This window comes from Pleurodeles waltl, chromosome 7 (genome assembly GCF_031143425.1).
Source record: "Pleurodeles waltl isolate 20211129_DDA chromosome 7, aPleWal1.hap1.20221129, whole genome shotgun sequence".
Lineage (NCBI taxonomy): Eukaryota > Metazoa > Chordata > Amphibia > Caudata > Salamandridae > Pleurodeles > Pleurodeles waltl.
Genome location: NC_090446.1, coordinates 227967836 through 227986544, shown reverse-complemented (window position 1 = coordinate 227986544; position 18709 = coordinate 227967836).

Below are 18709 nucleotides of genomic sequence, written 5' to 3'. Positions count from 1 at the left end.
TAACAGTCTCCACTGGTTCTGGAGGGGGCTTTGTGCCCAGAGTGCTTCATCCTGACAAGTACTGAGGTAGTGGATGCCTTTCTCCACTGGTTCTGGAGGGGGCTTTGTGCCCAGAGTGCTTCATCCTGCCAAGGACTGAGGTAGTGGATGCCTTTCTCCACTGGTTCTGGAGGGTGCTTTGTGCCCAGAGTGCTCCATCCTGACAAGGACTTAGGTAGTGGATGTGATACTCCACTGGTTCTGGAGGGGGCTTTGTGTCCAGAGTGCTTCATCCTGCCAAGGACTAAGGTAGTGGATGCCTTTTTCCACTGGTTCTGGAGGGGGCTTTGTGCCCAGAGTGCTTCATCCTGCCAAGGACTGAGGTAGTGGATGTGATACTCCAATGGTTCTGGAGGGGGCTTTGTACCCAGAGTGCTTCATCCTGACAAGGACTGAGGTAGTGGATGTGATACTCCACTGGTTCTGGAGGGGGCTTTGTGCCAAGAGTGCTTCATCCTGCCAATGACTGAGGTAGTGGATGCCTTTCTCCACTGGTTCTGCAGGGGGATTTGTGCCCAGAGTGCTTCATCCTGACAAGGACTGAGGTAGTGGATGTGATACTCCACTGGTTCTGGAGGGGGCTTTGTGCCCAGAGTGCTTCATCCTGCCAAGGACTGAGGTAGTGGGGGCCTTTCTCCACTGGTTCTGGAGGGGGCTTTGTGCCCAGAGTGCTTCATCCTGACAAGGACTGAGGTAGTGGATGTGATACTCCACTGGTTCTTGATGGGGCTTTGTGCCCAGAGTGCTTCATCCTGACAAGGACTGAGGAAGTGGATGTGATACTCCACTGGTTCTGGAGGGGGCTGTGTGCCCAGAGTGCTTCATCCTGCCAAGGACTGAGGTAGTGGATGTGATACTCCACTGGTTCTGGAGGGGGCTTTGTGTCCAGAGTGCTTCATCCTGCCAAGGACTGAGGTAGTGGATGCCTTTCTCCACTGGTTCTGGAGGGGGCTTTGTGCCCAGAATGCTTCATCCTGACAAGGACTCAGGTAGTGGATGTGACACTCCACTGACGGTGGTGCAGCATGCAAGCTGGCCAGGCTCCTGGAACTGACCACTAGCCTCGTACGACTGACCATTGGGGATGGCAACCATGTCTGCGATGGTGCCACTGGCTCAGGATGTCACGGGGCCGCTGGCGGTGCTAGCGGTGGTGTCAGTAGCGGCGGTGCTTACGGCTGCCTCAGTGGCTTCGGTGCTGGCGGCGGTGTCAGTAGCGGCGGTGCTTGCGGCGGACTCTGTGGCATAGGTGCTGGCTGCGGGCTCTGTGGAATCAGTGCTGGTGGCGGTCTTTGTGGCGGCGGTGCTGGTGGCGGGTTCACTGACTGCAGTGCTAGTGGCAGGCTCAGTGACTGCAGTGCTAGTGGCGGGCTCAGTGTCTTCGGTGCTGGTGGCGGGCTCAGTGTCTGCGGTGCTGGTGGCGGTGTCTGTGGTGGCGGTGCAGGTGGCGGTGCTGGTGGCGGTCTTGTCCGCCATGCAGGTTGGCGTCAATGTGGACCTGCCCTTGATTTTCTGGCCCTTCCCCATCTTGGATGGTGGCGCAGCTGTCTTGCCACTTTCCACTTTTGTTTTGCCTGAGCCCTTGGTGGCAGGTGTTTTCGCCTTCTACCCGTGGAATGTGGGCAACTTCTTGACTTTTGGAGGTGGCAGAATGTCCTTGCCCTCTCTCCATGGGACACTGGCAGCCCTGTTGCTTGGCGCACCCCAAAATCCCACTATTGCTGGCACCACTCTGCCCTGTGATGTGGTGGCTGAGGTGCTGGGTTGGAACCTGGAAAGGCAGGTCCTAGGGGACGGACGGGCGGGGGGAGGTGTAGGGAAGAGGTCAACATTTGATAGGAAAAGCTTTTTAGACACACTGGGACGGGTAGATGGAGGGGGTTTGGGAGTGGAGGAAGAGGTAGTGGTTGTAGGAGGTGTACGTTTGCTGATTTTGGGCGAAGGTGCATGGGCTGGATGGTGTTGCGAGGTGGATGGCTGTAGGGTGGGTGTGTGACTGCATTTGTGTACTTTGGGAGGAGGGCTCACAGACACACTGGGAGAGAACATAGGGGATGTGTGAATGGTAGTGGGGGTGGTGAGTGCATGTGAGCGGTGTGTGGTGATGGTCATGCTGGTGATGGAGGTAGTGGCTGAAGATGTAGTGCATGCAGGTGTGAGTGGAGACGAGACAGGGAGGGAGGAGGGAGACGTGGAGGAGGGAGACACAGTGGAGGCAGTGGATGTTGGTATGTCTACATGGGTATGATGCTTGTGTGAGTGCCTGTGCGATGTGTGGTGCTTATGTTTGCCTGAGTCACCTTTGTGTGCTGAGGTGTGTGCTTGCTGGTCTGATGGTGTGCTTGTGATAGGTTGAGGTACAGGGGATTTGGTCTGGGTGGAGGAGGTTGGAGGGGGAGGCTGGACACAGGGACAATGGCTGCCATCAGTGCTGAGGCCAGAGCCTGAAATGCTCGCTGTTGGGCTGCCTGGCCAGAATGAATGCCCTCCAGGTATGCATTTGTTTGTTGCAACTGCCTCTCTACACCCTGGATGGCATTCAGAATGGTAGACTGCCCAACAGTGAGGGATCTCAGGAGGTCAATAGCCTCCTCACTGAGGGCAGCAGGGCTGACTGGGGCAGGGCCTGAGGTGCCTGGGGTGAAGGAGATGCCCACCCTCCTGGGTGAGCGGCCACGGGACACACGCTGAGGGGCTGCTGGGAGGGCAGTGCTGGTAGGGGAGGGTGGCGGCTGTACCTGTTGATGCGGGGGGCACAGAGGGACCCGCCACCGCAAGTGAGCTCCCATTAGAGGAGGAGTCGGTTTCGCTGGTCTCTGCTCCTGTCCCCGCCGTGGAGCTCCCCTCACCCTCCGTCCCACTGGTGACTTCAGACTCCATTGTCTCGTCCTCCAGGGCCATGCGGGATGCAGCTCCCTCCTGCTCCGGTGGCACTGCTCCTCCGCCTGATGATGCTAATGCACACAGGAACAGGGAGACCACAAAAAGGGGGGGGGAAGAAAGATATGTTCAGTGCATGCAATACCGCTACCGTTGGCGGACACTACAGACACAGCAGCCCTCTGCACTACGCCATGCACTTAGAGTTCCCTAATTAATCACAGGGACATGGGGTACAAGGCCTATGCCCAATTGCTGCACACATGGAAGTCACAGGAGCCTTACTTGGTGTAGATGGCGCTTACCACTGGTGGGGTTGGGGTGCCACATAGCCTGCCTCACGAAGGGACCTTGCCTACAAAACTCGCCCTGGCCTAGAGGAACCCACAACCCATCTCCCCCACCCAGACACCTCATAATGCGTGCAGAGTCAGCAGAATGATAGCACCCATCCAACTCCGGATACGCCACCGCCAGGATCCGGAACATCAGGGGTGTCATGGTGCGACAGGCACCCCTCCCACGTTGGGCCTCCACCGTCATCCTGCTCCAGCAGCGAATGTCCTCCCATCTTTTCCAGCAGTGGGTGCTCCGTCTGTGGTGGACCCCCAGGGTCCGGACATCCTTGGCTATGGCACGCCAAATATCCTTCTTCTGGTGGGCGCTGACCTAGAGGGATAGTACAGGGGAAAAGGATGATCTTTAACCGTCCAGACAGTCACAGTCATCCCCCCCGTATTTTCCATCCACACCACTCCAAACAGGCATTGCCCATACAGCATGCTCACAGTGTACTCACCTGTTTGTCTGGAGGACCATAGAGTAGCGTGTACTGGGGGAGGACCCCATCCACTAACTTCTCCAACTCCTCCGAAGTGAAGGCAGGGGCCCTTTCCCCAGACACATGAGCCATCGTCGCTTCCAGACTGAGGTGACAGTAGCACTTGCAGTGTAGGTCCTCTCCTGTCGAAGGTGACGGTCACGTCCATGGCGGTGCGTACCGTCACCGCCGACGTACATCGTCATTAGCTCCTGGGACCCATAGGGCCCAATGTTAACCAATGCAGGATTGCGCCGCGGTCTTTGACCGTCTACCGCGACGTTGTACAAAGCCAGCGCTGTTACCTCATATCCCTTGTCCCACATTACAGGTCAGGCAGCCGCCATTTCAGGGGTTCACATGGCATTCATTTTAATGTGTCACACCTATCTAGGCCTTGCATACACACAGTGACAGACACATTGCGGATTGACAAATGTGTGCAATAAAATCTTTTTGTAATACCTCAGTGTTGGCTGACTCTCTGCTCGGTAATCTCGTCCATAGGGCATGTCCGCTGGGGCAGGTGAGGAGATGGCGGCATCCTCCGGTGTACAGACCGCTGGTGGACCTCTCAACAATGGAAGACAGACACATCATTATCACTTACAGACTTGATCGTGCCACAATCCAGGAACTGTGTGCCCAGTTGGAGCCAGACCTGATTATCAGCTATCCGCCATCCCACAGGAATCCCCCCTCTAGCGCAGGTCCTGTCAGTACTCCATTTCCTGGCAAGTGGGTCTTTTCAAACAACAGTGGCCATTGCATCAGGGATGTCCCAACCTATGTTCTCAAACGTGTTGTCCAGAGTGTTGTCTGCCCTGCTGAAACACATGCACAGCTACATCATTTTCCCTCAGGTGGAGGATTTGCCCACAGTGAAAGGTGACTTCTATGCCCTGGAACATATCCCCGACATCATAGGTGACGCATGTGGCATTGGTACCCCCCGCAGGAGTGAACAGGTGTCCAGAAACAGGAAGAGCTACCATTCGATGAATGTGCAGATGGTGTGTTTGGCAGACCAGTACATCTCCCATGCGAACGACAAGTTTCCAGGCTCAGTGCATGACGCTTACATTTTGAGGAATAGCAGCATCCCTCATGTGATGGGGCAACTCCAGAGGCACCCTGTGTCTTGGTCTGGGGTTGTCCCTAAGGGTTAGTGTGGGGTTGTCCCTAAGGGTTAGTGTGTGTCTAACAGTTGTCCCTCGACATTTGCAGGTGACTCTGGGTACCCCAACCAGTCATGGCTACTGACATCAGTGAGAAATCCCAGGACAAGGGCAGAGGAACGCTACAATGAGGCACATGGGCAAACTAGGAGAGTGATTGAAATTACCTTTGTCCTCCTGAAGGCCAGGTTCCGGTGCCTCCATATGACAGGTGGTTCTCTCTACTACTCACCAAACAAGGTGTGCCAGATCATCGTGGCCTGCTGTATGCTACACAACCTGGCTTTGCGACGACAGGTGCCTTTTCTGCAGGAGGATGGTCCAGAAGCAGGTCTTGTGGCAGCTGTGGAGCCTGTGGACAGTGAAGAAGAGGAGGCTGAAGAAGAGGATATGGACAACAGAAACACCGTTATCCAGCAATACTTCCAGTGAGACACAGGTAAGAAGACATCACTGCCTCCTACATCTCATACAATTGTTAGACCTATCATATGTCTGTCACTTTCACCCAGTGTATTTAACCTGACTTGTTCCTTTCCCTTTCCATTTGACAGATGTGGGTCCCACTGTATGACCTCTGCTATATTACCTCATGGACTAGAACTGTGTGACATAGGTATGTTGACAATATAATGGACATTGCTATTTTCCTTAGCTATAGCAAATACACATTTATAAAAGCACAGACTAACTCCAGAGTGTTTTGTGATTCAAGGGTGTTTATTTAAGTGCAAAATAGTGGAGGGGGTTGTAAAATGTTCAGGGGTGATGGTGGAGGAATGTCAATGGCAGAGTCCAGTTATTTGTCTCACAGGTGCATTGTCCAAAGGGGCAGTTTAAGGATGGACAGGGTGACGAAGTGGGACAGAAGGATGACATTAAGGATGGTCTCATTTCTTGGCGGGGGTCTTGGCATTGTTCTCTGTCTTTGTCCTGGATCTCTGGGACCATTTGTGGGGTGGTTCTCCATCTGTAGGCGGTGGGGTGCTGGTGTTGTGGTCCTGTGGCGGTACCTCCTGTCCACTAGCGTCGGCGGAGGTGGTGGACTGTTCATCATCGAGGCTAGTGTCAGGGCACCCTTGTTGTGCCACAGTGTCCCTCCTGGTGTTCACAAGGTCCTTCAGCACCCCTACAATGGTGACCAGGGTGGTGTTGATGGACTTGAGTTCCTCTCTGATCCCCAAATACTGTTCCTCCTGCAGCCGCTGGGTCTCCTGAAACTTGGCCAGTACCGTTGCCATCATCTCCTGGGAATGATGGTATGCTCCCATGATGTTGGAGAGGGCCTTGTGGAGAGTGGGTTCCCTGGGCCTGTAGCCCCCGTCACACAGCAGTCCTCCCAGTTCCCCGGTTTTCCTGTTCCTCTGTTCCTCTGTTCCCTGAACCGTGTCCCCACTGCCACTGCCCCCAGGTCCCTGATGTTTTTGGGTTTGTGGGTTTGCCTGGGTACCCTGTAGTGGTGGACACACTGCTGCTTGACATGTCCTGGGGACAGAGGGATGGGCCCGCTGGGTGGGTGCTGTGCTGGTGTTTCCTGAGGGGGGAGGCTCGGTGGTGGCATGTGCCAGTGTGTAGGGAACCGACTGTTCTGAGGTCCCAGATGGGCCGGGCTAGTCATATAGATCCAGTTGGACAAAGCTGCTGTCATCATTGTGGGCCTCTTCTGTGGGGGGAGTGGACATGTCTGGAACCTCCTGTCCGGTGACGTTGGGTAGGGGTCCTGCAGGGGTGTAAAGGCATGATTATTGCATCTGTGTGTGCCATTGTGTGCAATGGGTGAGTGACCCTGTACCCAAGTGCTTACATTCTTGTCTAGGACCTTGTGTGATATTTGGTTTGGGGATCTGTGTGGGTATATGTAGTGGACCTGCTTTGGTGATGGGTGTCCATGCTTTGGTGTTGCAGGTAGGGCTTAGTGTTGGGATGGGTGGGTTGTGATAGTGGGATATATATGAGGTGTTGGAGTGATGGGGTGAGGGTGAGGGTGGCGGTATATGATAGCATGCAGGTAGGGTGGGGGATGTAATAGTTAAGATTTGCCTTACCAGAGTCCATTCCTCCTGCTACTCCTGCGAGGCCCTCAGGATGCAGTATAGCCAAGACCTGCTCCTCTCATATTGTTACTTGTGGGGGAGGAGGTGGGGGTCCGCCGCCTTTCCTCTCAACTGCAATCTGGTGTCTTGAGACCACGGAACGCACCTTCCCCCGTAGGTTGTTTCACTTCTTCCTGATGTCATCCCTAGTTCTTGGATGCTGTCCGACTGCGTTGACCCTGTCTATGATTCTGCCCCATAGCTCCATCTCCCTAGCAATGGAGGTGTGCTGCACCTGTGATCCGAATAGCTGTGGCTCTACCCGGACGATTTCCTCCACCATGACCCTGAGTTCCTCCTCAGAGAACCTGGGGTGTCTTTGCGGTGCCATGGTGTGGTGTGGGTGATGTGTGAGGTGGTGTGTGTTGTGATATGTGAGGGGATGTGTTTGTGTGTGAGGTGCATGGATGTTGTGTGAGTGATGGTGTTGTGTGCCTGTGGATGCTAGTTTGTTGATGGTGGTGTCTCTCTCTGTACTTCCTTCTCAATTTTAGTCATAGGGGTTTGTGGGTGATGTGGGTGTGTGTTATATATTGGTTTGGGTGTGTGGGAGTGGTGTGTGTATGTGTATCAGGTGTGTGTTTTTCGAATTGTCCAATGTGGTTGTGTTTTGTAAATGTGTGTGTATTTTGAGCGCGGCGGTGTATACTGCCAGTGGATTCGTGGGTCGTGATAGTGGGGGCGAATTCCTGTTGGCGTGACGGTGTCAGTTTTGTTATCGCCAGTTTATCACTGACCTTTGGTGTGGCGGACTTGTGTGGGTGTCTAGATTTTGTTGGATTCCAGCCTGTGGGTCGTAATAGCTGTAGCGGATTTCCACGCCCGCAGCGGTGTGTTGGCTGTCTTCTGCCCAGCGGTAAGATGGATTTACCGCCAATGTTATAATGAGGGCCATAATCTGCTGAAATGTTCACTGGAGGGTTCAACATTAGGTCCGAGGTACAGATCAATAGCCTGATTCTGCTGCTCCAGTCGAAGCGGGAGACACTGGTCTAAATGGCAAGATCTCAGGTAAGGTATAGTCCAATCTTAGCGAGGGATAACAAGCCAGTCGAACGTGCAACAACTCCATATCATTTCCTCCTGACAATGAGCTTAATGAGGTCCCCTCCCCTGAAAAATGGCTAACAGATCTGACTAAGGGTGGCACTTGAGTCTGCAAGTACATCAAGTTAGCAACAGCCATCTGATTGCCCACCTGATCTTTAGGGGGGATGGCTTACTCCTTCAACTCCCCAATGGAATTAATTATGCATTTCCTATTATAGTGGCTTTATAATCAGACAGTCTTTGGAAATAGGCTGCTATTTTACCCACACCTTTAGAATACCTAAATGGGGAGCTTTATTCCTCAACGGATTTGCTTTAGTCTTTGGCACAGTCTGGTGGTCAGTACACAAACTGATCTCAATTTTTTATCTGTCATCTGTAAAAAGCAATTGCTTGGGCTCCAAGAGGTAAAGGCTGTGATTGAGCTGGTGAAGCAAGACAGTCAAGGTGATCTTAACACACCTCCACCTTGTCCTCCCCTAAGTTGGCAATCTTGTAGTAGAAAACAACTGAACTGACCAAGACCGCCCCAACTGAAGGAAGACAAAAGTCAAAAGAACACACCTTAAATTTGGAATTTAGCTATTACAGATGCTCCTCAGTCATGATCTCCAACACTCTGCCAGTTTATGAGGCCAATTACGAGGCCTCCAAAGACCCTCCAGGTTTGTGCAGCTATTCCCCTACTGTCACTGAGTACTGTTGCAAAAGAGCACTCTCTCCTTGTGCCTATGTGCATATACATGTCTCTCATTGCCATCACCTCCTGATACCACCCGGTGGCCGGACTAACTTCAGTGTGAGGATCAGCTCCCTGCCCACAAGCCACTCCCAGGCCACCAGTCAACCAGCCATGGCAGAACTCATCCCCAGACCCCATTCTGCAGCGATGCACCTTCCCCAGCCGAGCCAGGATGAGCCAGCTGACTTCTAGCCCACCTAGCTCAGCTGACTGCACCCTATCACCCCCCCACGCAAGGACACCCTTCAATCACTTGCCTACATGATGAGAGAGGAGGGTGCCACCAACAGACATGGATGTAGGGTGGAGGTGCGGTTTAGGGCTGTACCTTATGCCAAGGAGTGCAAGAAAGAAGAGGACACTACACTGGCTGAGGCACATGCAACCAAACCGCTTCCATGGGATCAACTCCTGACTCCTGCTCCGGCTTCCCTATTAAGGCTTCTCTGCGGCTATGGGTCTGTGAGTCCCTGTCCTTCGGAGACAACAAAGGGCTAACGCCACCTCCTCCTTGCACCTCACGTCTTTCATTCACAGGCCAACCCTCTCACTCGGCACTGTGCACTCTGCACTCTGCAATTGCACTCGCACCTTTACATTAGTTACATTATTGTATGTAGAATACAGGTAATGTACAATAAACCTACATTGTATGCAGTTCAATGAAAACGTCTGCTAATGGATTTCAAATATTACATAAAAAAAAAACAAATAATGTTAAACAGCCATATCTTCTAACCACCCAAGATGGACCTTGTCAGAGTACGAAGACATCAGCCTAGAGTATTTTGTTTATTTCCTGACCTTGCCACCAACTTAAGAAAGAGAAATCATCCTGAAATATATGGTGGACCTCCAAATGATATTGGACTTATGACATCAGCTGAAATTTCACCTTCTGCCTTTGAACCAAAATGCAATAGCTATTGCACTACTGGTGAAAACTATGGCAGTACTGCATTTTGCAGCCGCTGGATCATTTCTATGAAAAGTAAGTGATTTTGCCAAATTACAATGTTATTGTTGTGTAGCCATTTTACTTATAGCTCCATGCACATTGGTTTAATAAACTAGGCCGCTGTGCACCTTGACCTAGATATATTTTATTCAGCTCCATTCTTATTTTTACAATAACCAGTTTTACGGTCTTGTTTTAATTTCTCCTATCAAATTGTTTTGCTTAGTTCAGCACTGTGTTCTCAAACAACGCATTCTTGATCACCCTGTGCTTCAGTCAAGGCTACAGTCTGGTACATTGCCGGTAAACGTGGTTGAAGTTTAGTCTCCAACATTCATAGAAAATACACATCCTTACGTAGGGACATTTTCTTAGAACATCTGCTGTGTTAATTATAAAAACACTTTCTAGCCCTATTACACGTCAAGAGGGAGATTCCAGCCACGGAACCACAACTGTATGCTGAATGCTCTGTTGCAGATGCTGACGCAGATTACAGGCCTTTGCTCAGGTATGAGGGTTGATGTCCACCCGGGGGAACCTGAAAGGCAGGATTAGAGCTTAACATGCTGTGCTCGAGATAGGATTTAGATAGGGAATAGTCCATCGATCCTAGTGGCACTATGATAGCATTATTCTTATGCTTTACTCTCATCATCACCATTTTAATATTGTTGTGTTGTGTAGTTCTGGTTATTGCAGCTCACGCTTTGCTATCCAAAATGCAGTTGTTTTATTAAACCAATCTTTAAAACTTATACTGTTTTTATTGTCATTTAGATGTGAGACCGAACTGTGTATGAGAGAACCGGTTGTGACCTGAGTGACCACGACTTCCCTGAGAAGTATCACTATGTCATCAATATGCCCAATCGTCTCTACCTCTTGGGAGAGATGAGGCACTGCTAGTTAGCGGGAGCAAAGCCCGGATTTGGAGAGACAAGTGTCATCCACCATGGGCCAGACTCAGTCCCCCACACTGTGGGTGATCTTGCTGCTCAAAATCCAGTAGTCTCATTAGAATAAGGAGAGCCTACGCGACATGACGCCACCAACGTTTGGTCAGGCTCTAATTTTCGGGTCCGCCGGAGTATCTCAGTCTCATTTTATATAATGAAACCTCAGGGCCGTATACGAGATGTCCGTGGTACTGAGGATTTCCACCACAACTGTATAGGTAATCCCATTACAGCTGGCGGTTGTTCAAGCTTGAACTTTAAAAGGAAAACGCCATTTTGGCGTGCCTTCTCTGAACTGATAGTGCTACCATCATGGCGAATCCCCAAAATGTACAAATAGCTGTTAACATGAGACAACCTCTCGCAGCACACTTATTAGCAGATGGCCTAACTGCCCAGGGAGGTCCAGACACGTTTGTGGTGGACACCCACGCAGCTTATAGAACAGAACTTTTTTACTCTTGGGTCACATTTCCAGCAGTCGATGGGAACACAAATACATTTAACACATATACGGTTGCGAACGTGCCAGGACAATACAGAGCGTACTCATATTTAGAGATACCTCTATCTTATCAAGAACATAATAATTGGCTTGATAGAGCCCTACCCCATGCAATATTACCAGTTAGGTTAGGTCCACTAAGTAATGATGGTCCTACCTGGCCTTTATTGGCCACTTATACACCACATCCTGTGGTTGGGAATTTAGCAGTAACTGAGGTTCGTCGCTTATACATTTAGTTAATAGCAATATATACACAATTAGTACAATTTGTGATGCAAATTTTAAATACAAACCCAGCACGTGATGCTCCAGCACATCCACATGCAATAACACAAGGTATAAATCCGGCGACTGTACATTCTATTATGGGTAAAGTACTGGCCAAACGAGAGGAAACTCCGTTATGGCTAGCACAAAAAATAAATAAGCTGGAGGCCGTATTTCCCCATACGGGACCTCAGGATAAACAGAGAATATTAACGATGTGCTTGCCCTTTGGGATGGTCCCTACAGTAGAAAACTGTAATACATGGGGCACGGTATTTGCCGCGCTCTATACAACTGCACACGGTACACCGAAACTAGAGAGCTGCTAAAATAATAGCCGAAACATATTCAAGTATTGGTCGAACTAGCCTAGGGGCCAGACCACAAAGACCTCAATTTCAGAGTAAAACAAATAAAGATAACTCCAAACAACAACCTGAGGGTAATAAGAAACGCTGGGATAAAAAACAACAAATGCCTAAAAAAGAAAGGGGAGAATCTCCACGTATGGAGACCCCACAGAATAGGTATAATCTCAGAAATAGAGACAATATCAAAACGCCTGATAGATACCAATATACTGATACCCGCCAATCTCGTTCCTTTCAGGAATCATCGGAAAAGAGAAATGAGAGAGGTGGGCGATCAGAGCAAAGAACAGAGTACGTGAAACCGAGACAGGAATCACAACGCTCTTCAGAGGTTTCTGTTAAAAAGGAAGAGAAACCTGTCCAACAAAAACAACAATTTAAAAAGAAAAGGTTGGCAGCAGTCTCAGTTTGACATGCCACACAGGAAGAGGGTCCTCTTGAAGAACAAGAACTGGGCTCTAGCATTGCTAGACAGCGCGGCAGAGGTCACAATAGTTCGCCGGATTCTTCTAGAGCATCTGGAGGTGAAAGCAACTGATGACTTCATACAAGTAGAAACAGCGGACATGCGTGTCTCTGAGCCTGATAGGGTGTACAAAGTAACACTGCAATTAGAAGGAGACATTGAAGGCACAATACACAAAATCTTTTAGGATCGCATAGTCAAAGTGTATGACATCTTGTTGGCTGAACAAGATTTGCCGCCTGACTTAGTCCGTACCTACCCATATGGGGAAGATGTCATTAAGCCTTCTTTCTCTCCCCTTGTTCCAGAGGAACTCGCTGAATCCTATTCTATTGAATGAGCTCTAGCACAGGCACCCGCGTTACACAGAAATCACATAGGGTGGGATAGGGACTCGACCCTACCATGTCATCCCCATTAAAAGTGAACCTCAGCCACAACCGCAGTATCCCATAAAACATGAAGCAAGAGCACCAGTGAGAGCAATACTCACGCAATTAGAGTACCAGGGTGTGATTGAACCCTGTGTCTCGCCGATGAATTACCCTTTATTTTCTGTAGCTAAACCGGACCATTCATACAGAATAGCCTTAGACTACAGACATTTAAACAGTCATACACACACATTTGCTATACAAAATTCACATAGCACTGCACTAATGAGCAACATAGTGCGTAAAAAATACAAAACAACATTAGACATTTCAAATGGGTTTTTCTGCCAGAGTATAGTGCTTGAAAGCAGGGACTTAACAAGCTTTAGCGCACTAGGCTCTCAGGAAAAATTCTGTTGTTTGCTTCAGGGGTATAAGAACAGCCCAGGACTGTTTGCAGCTCGTGTGACTTCCCTCTTACACGAGATTGACTCTGAAGCATTATCATATGTAGATGATATATATCTCACAGATGATGAGTTACTACAACATTTAAGACGGGTAGCCCGCATTGTTGTAGGGTTTGCCAAACTTGGCTATAAATTTAACTTTAAAAAAACAAAAATTGCCTTCCTCAGCGTGCTGTTCCTGGGAAATGAGCTGTTGAGTGAAGGGAAGAGCCTAGCACCACAATTCTTAGAAAAATGTGCACAGTTACAACCACCGAATCCAATTAAAAAACTCCAATCATTGTTGGGTTTCTTAAATTTTGGCAGAACATACATTCCCGATTATGCTACACGCATAAAACCTTTATATGACTTAATACGTCCCAATTTTTCAAGTAAATTCTGGACAGTTGAACATACACGCACTCTTCGGGAGTTGCAAACAGACATGCTAGCAGCAAAACATTTGCACACAAGGGACAACAAAACACATTTGGTCATCAGGGTAATAGCTGGGGCCATTGGTTTTACCTATGTGACATTTAATGAAGGTGAGACAGTCCCGATTGCATACAAATCACATTTGTATTCAGCAGCTGAACAACGCTTTGCTCCCACAGAGAAAATTCTCACTGCTGTACTGATGGCTGTTATTAAAGAAAAACCTCTTGCGCAAGGAAAACGCATTATTGTTGTTTTTCCAATTCCAGCCCTAGAGGCTGTTACAAAAGCTAGCATTCCGAACGCAAAAGCACTACATCCACGTTGGATACAATGGGCTACGTCTTTAACAGCCACTGATGTAGACTACATTTTTGACGCAAAGTTACAAACTCAGGAATTCCTACAATATGAAGTAGAATATCCAGTTCCAGCAAATACCTTGCCCATCGATCAGTATCATAGAGTCATGTACACCGGTGGCTCTGCACAACCAGCCATTGGAACTAAACACAAATATTCTGCGGCTTGCCCAGTCGTAAGTGGCTATATGAAAGGGGATAAATTATGTCCCCTACATACCTTTACACAGACCTTAGGGGATTGTACAGCACAATTGGCTGAGCTAAAAGCTCTGCTGATGGCACTAGAACATACGGATCTGGCACTGCCTACGCTGATTGTTTGTGATTCATATTATTGTGTCCAGTCCTTTAATGAATATTTGCATTATTGGCACCAGAATGGGTTCAGAGATTCCAAAGGCAACACCATAAAACACAGACTTCTGTGGGGGAAGGTAGCAGATCTGAAAGAGACGCTACAGAAAGTCCATGTTGTGCATTCACTTGGACACCAGCGCGTTGGAATACACGTTGCTGGAAATACTTTGGCTGGTAAAGCTGCAAAGTCAGCAGTGGCAGTAGCCACTGTAGCTGCAGTGACTCGTTCGAGTTCCAAACCAGACACAGGCATTTTGGCTGCCATAAAGGCTATGGCTGATGGTACGCCCCATCCTAAAGGATTCCCTAACAAATATCAATACTTAATGGGAAGTATGCTGGACGCTGAAGTTAAAATACCATGCGTAGGCGTACGTGACATCCCTAACAAAGATATAAGACCACAATTGATCAAAGCAGCGCATGAGGGGGTGGCATCTGCACATGCTGGTGTGGCGGCTACAATTTCAATCTTACAGGCTCGTTATTGGTAGCCCGGTCTCTATAAAAAGACTAAGCAGTATGTCCTTTGTTGTGACATCTGTCAACAAATTAACGTTTCCATGGCCAAGCGCCCGCCGCAGACACCCCTCTTAATTTCTAACAAACCATTACAATGTGTGTACTTGGACCACTGCGGTCCACTAACACCTGACAGTGCATACAAATACATATTAGTCACTGTTGATTCATGCTCCATATTTGTATGGGTGTGGCCACAACACTCGGCTGACGCTCAGACTGTTATTAAAGATTTGCGAGTCTTTATCGGTACATATGCAGTTGCAGCGTTCCACGCGGACCAGGACCCTGCTTTTGCCTCAGGGGCATTCAGGGACACCATGGCTTCATTGGGGGTCCAACTGCAGTACTCGTCTCCATTTCATCCAGAGGGAAATAGTGTTGTGGAGCGATTAAACCGCGATTTAAAGCAATCCTTAACAGCCAGAATCTTAGGTAGTGGTCCTAGTTGGCTTAATCACCTGTATGGAGTCCAGACAGCACTAAAAAACCTGCCAAGAGTGTCCCTAGAGGGTCGTACTTCATATGACTGCCTGTTCGCAACTCAAATGTTTGTTCCAGATCTTGATGGTCCTGGCATGGAGGCAGCAGAAACACCTTTTGACATAAATGAAGGTGTCACTGTTTTACAGAAATTACAACAATTCCGTGAAGATAATTCTTTTAAAAGTGCTGCCTCCACAGGAATTAAGGATGTGCCTGTAACATCTACCGGCTGGATTTCCAGAGTTGAGGATCTTGTACGTGAAAAGTTTGCAGTGAAAAAGGAATTTGGCCCTTCTTATCAAGCACCAGTACTGGGGATACACAGCACCAGAACTGTCATTCTACCACCGTTGCCAGGTGCCAAAGAAAATCGTTTTGTTTCATTTGACAATGTCAAATTACACCATGTGGCCGATCCTGCACAGCCGACCAAGATGAACATCCAGTAGTTCCTGAATCCTTTTCACTACTGGAGAAGAAGTTCACCTACAAGTTGTTTATACCAACATTGATACCTCTCCGAGCTTGGGGAGGGTGGATGATGATCTTGCATTAGTTCCACTAACATCAAATAATTTAGAAACATTTGATCAAGTCAACCCAACTACTAGCCAGACAGATGGTGCTGTCTATAGTGTGCCACCACAGGAAACACCAACTCCACCACTGACAAAGGCTACGCCATTTGCACGAGCTGCCTCTGGTTATTTTGCCGACTTCAACGACGGTTTATCAGGCTCATTTGCCTCTTTGACAGCTGATTTGTCAGGTGCACGTAAGCTAACATACTGGCTTAAAGAAACATACTTCATTTTTCCATGGAACTATGTATGGCTTTCTTTGACTGTTTTATCCTTTCTACTTTGTATTGGTTTTGTTATTTCCTTTTTCTTGTTGATACATAGTCATTTTCTTCCCGAAAGATCGGCAGTTAAACAGGTGGAGGAGGTTTTAAACCCACATTTTTTGTCACATAAGGTACGAAGAGACTTGTCTTTTGTGAACATTTCTGCAGTGCCAATTCCTGATGGGATTGTTTGGGACAAAGTAATGTTTGATATATATGGTCCCACGGAGATTATTCAAATACCGTATATGTTAAAATTATCAATGAATGATATAGTCATACCAGGCATTGTATCTGATGATTGGGATGTGAAAACAGTTGATTCTATGATGGCAAAATTACAATATTATATGTCTTTGAAAACGAAGATGTTTAGCAATTCAAAGAAAATTATGGTGATATGTTTTGCTATAATTATTATGGGCACCACTTCATACATAGAGCAAGTAGTCCGAAAACGATATTTAATTACACGCAATGGGAATATTATCCAACACCACCACAAGGGAGTTCTAAAACTTATACTGAAAGGTTTGTGTATTTTTCTGGGCATCATCAAAAGAATGCTGAGTCATATTATTTTACAGTAACTCCTACTAAGGATATACATATGTTATTGACCAATACGAAAGTTATATATTCGGAATCATTTGTTTCCCGGTTATCAATAGAAGGTTATGAATAAAGTGTTTGGGGAACGAAAAATTGGCAGAGCAAGGGAAAGGAAATGTTGTTTAGAGCATGTTTCATCCCTGTTCAAATGATCTTTTTAAATGAAACAGTGTAACAAACAAGTTGTTTAGGCTTAGCAACAATCAGAGAATTAAACATGCCCAGTAAACCTGCTCCTGCAAAATTTGACAACTGGCAAAAGTACACGAATGTAACTAAAGATGAGCTCAATGAGTGGGTCCAGAATGGTACGTTTAATGCTTCACTGACACGTCCAGTGGTTATTGTGGCCCATAGATACCAACGGGTGTCATCAACGTTTTATTAACTCCTCTGGGGGTTTTAGGACGAGTAGGGCAGACCCTCGCTATTCACCAGAACATGCAGATATAATTACAACGTATGGTGTAGAAAAAGTGTGCCAAAAGTGGCTAAAATCGTCCTCACTAGACAAATTTAAAGCACACCTCAGTCTCTTGTCTAACACCACCGAGTTACAAGATTTCTTGTCAGGCCCCAGGATACCACGTAGGAAGTGTTTCTTATATGCAGTATACAATGAAATATGGAAGCTATCCCAACAAGATGCTGCAGCACGGTGAAGGCAAATAGATCAGGAACATTTGAAAAAGGCATTAGCTTTTGTAGATAATGGGATAAATACCTTGTCCGACCGGATATACACAATAAACAACATTTTGGGGGTCATTCTGACCCTGGCGGTAGACTACCGCCAGGGCCAACGACCGCGGATGCACCGCCAACAGGCTGGCGGTGCATCCCAGGGCATTCTGACCGCAGCGGTACAGCCGCGGTCAGAAACGGAAAACCGGTGGTGTCCCGCCAGTTTCCCGCTGCCCTGAGGAATCCTCCATGGCGGCGCTGCAGGCAGCGCCGCCATGGGGATTCCGACCCCCTTACCGCCAGCCTGGTTCTGGCGGTTTTGACTGCCAGAACCTGGCTGGCGGGTAACGGGTGTCGTGGGGCCCCCTAACAGGGCCCCACTAAGATTGTCAGTGTCTGCATAGCAGACACTGAAAATCGCGACTGGTGCAACTGCACCCGTCGCACCCTTCCCACTCCGCCGGCTCCATTCGGAGCCGGCATCCTCGTGGGAAGGGGTTTCCCGCTGGGTGGGCGGGTGGCCTTCTGGCGGTCGCCCGCCCGCCCAGCGGGAAACTCAGAATAACTGTGGCGGTCTTTTGACCGCGCAGCGGTATTCTGGCGGTTCCTGTTTGGCTGGCGGCACCCGCCGCCAGCCAAACTCAGAATCACCCCCTTTGTCTTCTGCTATACACATTATACGATCTGATATGTCTTCTTTATACCATGGGCAGAGTCAGACCAGGTCCATCATGCAGTTGGGTTGGACGCTTCAAACACTGAAGGCGGGTCGCGTCCCGTGGCAGCACATCAGTGCCAGGAAAATATTTTTTTCCTTTAATCTTACACGGCAACAACAACTAATGGCTAAGAAAGAAGCGACTTATGTCATGCTTAACATCGAGAAAATAGAAAGATTGCCTTTCACCGTGGCCGAAATACCTTCGGCAGAGTGGTTAATACACGGGGTTATTAATCTGACTATTTCAACACTACAATTCACCTCCTATTTGAAACACATTCCAGTAGGCAGGTATGAAAAGTTGGGAGGTAGTTACATCCATGAGGTGTGGGAGCTCCCCTTCTCGTACAAATGCTTCAATGGCATGAAAGAGGTCTTTCTTAGCGGTAGTGAATGCGAGATTTCAGTCAGCCATTTGATGATTTGTAAACAGCTAAAGAACAATAAAGTGGGTTGTGCACCACCAACAATTGTAAAGACATATAAATAATATTCCAAGAAAGTCGTAGATTTTCATAGG